This window comes from Austrofundulus limnaeus, unplaced genomic scaffold, assembly GCF_001266775.1.
Source record: "Austrofundulus limnaeus strain Quisiro unplaced genomic scaffold, Austrofundulus_limnaeus-1.0 Scaffold59, whole genome shotgun sequence".
Taxonomy (NCBI): Eukaryota; Metazoa; Chordata; class Actinopteri; order Cyprinodontiformes; family Rivulidae; genus Austrofundulus; species Austrofundulus limnaeus.
In genome coordinates this window covers 520,731-524,204 of record NW_013952461.1, presented here as the reverse complement: position 1 = coordinate 524,204, position 3,474 = coordinate 520,731, and positions in this window count along the sequence as shown.

Here is a 3,474-nt window from a genome sequence, read left to right as displayed (position 1 = left end):
AAAAAAAAAAAAAAAAAAAAAAAAAAAAAAAAAAAAAAACAGTGTACATATGCTTCTGCAATCCCACCTCATTCGATCTGATAGCTACCAGGATACAAACAGAGAGGCGTAACTTCATTGACTCGAAGTCGTTTAGATGCTGAGGCTCACAGGAAATCAGAGACATCATTAAGCAAACAGAGAAACTGGAATCTTTGGATATGTTGTTTTTAATCCACTGTTAAGCCTTCTGTGGAAGTGGTTGTCTGTATTCTCAATCGCATCACTTTGGCAGACTGACAGAACAAACAGCATGGACTGAACTGCAGAATCTGAGCTTTGTTTTCTATCAATTTGTGCTTTCGTGATCAACGTTCTACTTTCCACCTTGAGTTTTTAGGTGTGCTGATGATGGTCTGATAGGTCTTCAGAAAAGAAAGGAAACTACACAGACTTCATAAAAAGTCAGTATCTTTCTTAAAGGAGACATACCATGCTTTAAAAATTATTCTTTTTCTCAAGTAAATGATTCAGCTGAGGTCTACATAAAGTGGAACTGCGATGCTTTGGTCTGAATTCCTCCTTATTGCAACTCCACAAGCCCCTCTTTCACACTTTTCTGAGGTGTGTCTCAGATCAACTCATTTTGAGGCTGTTTCTTTAAGTTAAAACCTGGCGCTTCACACCCTGCCCCACAAGCAGAACATGAAGATACATCTACAGAGCACCGGGAGACTAAATTCTAATTCTCTGCACTCTTATCACAGTAAAAATGCCAGTGTTAATTTAACACCCACAGTGTTAATTTCAACACCAACAAAGCGTCTATATGTGTCCACACTCAATGGTGTTAAAATAATATTTTAAAGTGTTAAATTTTAACACCCATTTATTTTGTTAATTTAACACCAACCAGTGTTTAATATTCAACAATACTGGGTGTAAATATTGGAGCTCCTTGCAACCAGGAAAGGACAAGTGAGTAAAGAAACTGGATGGATGGATGGTTAACACAAAAACGTGTGTTTTTATTTATGTATTTTTATATGTTGAGTGGTTTCTCTGCACTGGAAAACACCAAGTGATTGGGTTACATGTGACTACAGAAGTCACAACACGACAGTGCCAACCCCACCAGGTGCAAGTGAACAAACAAACCCAACCAGCATGTGAGGAAATGAAACATTTTGAGTTATCAAGGAAAGTTTCCAGAAAAGGAAGAATTGACCAGGAAGTTATAACCAAAACAGAAACCCTGGAAAATTCCAGATTTATATCTTCAAAGTTCTGCGAACACTTTACATGGATTGGTAACTGACAGCCTTCATAGTATGACTCAGACAAACTATTGGAAAATACTGGAAATAATTGATCTTTTTAGAAAAATAAAAATAGATTTGCAAAGTTGTATCTGGACAAAGACAACAAAATCTGTACAGTGAATGTCGGGAACTTGAGACCAAAGAAATGCTTTACTAAACTGCAAAAAAACTGTGTTTATTGTGCAGCTGAATAGTTTGGATAGCTTGTAGTCACTGTGAAATCTTCTGTACGTTAAAGCAGTTGTTCCCAAACTTTTCAGCTTTTGACCCACAAAATATTCATGGCAAAAACTTGTGACCCCAAATATTACTGGTCTGAGTACACAAACTTTGTTAGTAACCCTAAAAACAAGGGCTACACAAATATAAACACTTATTTATACTTATTTTGTGTTTTTGTAATAATTAAAGGGACAATATTACATTAGCAATTATTTTATTACCATTTAAATTGATTTCTGAAGCAGTGGTTCCCAAAGTTTTCAGCTTTTGACTCACAAAATAACAGTAGCAGAGACCTGTGCCCCCAACTATTTTTGGATGATAAACATTTGTATCAGGTCAACTAAACATGGGCTTAGTAACAATATTTATTATTCTACATTTATCCATTTTAGGCAACTAAGGCAAAAATGTAATTAATATAGGAAAATCTTTTCAGGACCCAACCTTGATGTTTCAGGACCCCACTTTGGGTCCCGATCCCAACTTTGGGAACCACTGCGTTAAAGTACTTAAAAAATCAGTACTTTGGTTTTCCTAGTTTTCTAAAAAATAAAAATAAAAAAAGGGTTGTGCAACAGAACCAYCTGCAAATTTCCTACGTAAGGAGTTATAAAAAGGAAAAGACAAGACAGTGTTGCTTTGGCCCAGTCACAGTTAGACTTTAACCTGGTGCACATTTCATGAAAGATGCAAATAAACATGTTTTTGAAACTAAATGAAATTATTAAAACAAATAAAAGATAAGGACATGAAAAGACATTTATTGAACTTATCACTGATGACGATTCTGCAAGATGGAGTTTTGCACACTGTCTTCTGCCTCTCGGCTTGGCTTTGTTAAATAAATAATGATCCATTCTGAGCTGCTGTTTGTCTGAGCTTGTGTTTGCCCAGCACTGAGCCACCCCAGCTGTAATAATCACTTTGTTCACAGTAAGTGTTTCAACAAATAGCTGCACTGCTGTCCAGTCCCGGTCCTCGAAGGCCACTGTCCTGAATGAACGAGTGATTGACAGGCTTCTGTGAAACTCAAAGAGCCGTTGGAGCTGTCATAATCACGAGGCAGTAACCGACTGCATACCTGCCCTGACAACAAACTAACTCAAAGATCGCTCTGAGGGCAACTCAAAAAAAGTATTTATTGACACTGCTAAGAAAACTCAGGTGGGTCACTGACACCTGTTTACAGTAGGGACACCTGCCATCACTCATACCATGATCCCCGTGGACCAGTTGTGAGCTCACCTCAACCTTTCAGCGCATTGCCTTTCAACTAACGCTGTCCCAGTGCCAAGGAGCAGGTCAAATGTTAGCTGAAGAAACTGCCATGCAAATTTAGTTGCTGGAAGGAATGAGGTGGAGGTGGAGGTGGTGGTGGGGGTGGGGGGCACAAGCAAATAGACATTTTTCTCCTAATAGAGAGATCTTTCCTCGTTTGTTTTCACCTGTGGGAACCTTATTAAAATTTCGCAGTGTTTGCTTTTGATTGAAAGCAAATTCCAGCGTGTGAGAAATATCGCCGTGTTTGCGTTTGTGCGCGTACGTCTCCCAGTAAACGTTCTGTATAGCGCTGACGCTGGTTTTCTGCGAGGCTGTCGCCGTTCAGTTTGACTTGGCGTGTCCACAAACACTCAGCTACTGAGAGGCCGTGACGCACTCTGTGCACACCCTTTAGAAAATCGCACTTTTAATCCTGACTGTGACTAACTGCATCAAACTCAGAAAAATAAATAAAATAAAAAAAAATCCTGAAACTGAACAAGAAACGTTTGGATTTAGTGGGTGATCTCAGTTTAGGACTGTTTATGTGGCTAATTAAAAGTAAGATTAGAGGGAAAATATGAATATAAAGTCATCCTAAGGTATTTTAACACGAACTGAGCCATTTTATTTACACACAAAGCATTCTGGGTAAATGATGACATCAACTAGGTCATTGGTGTGAGGC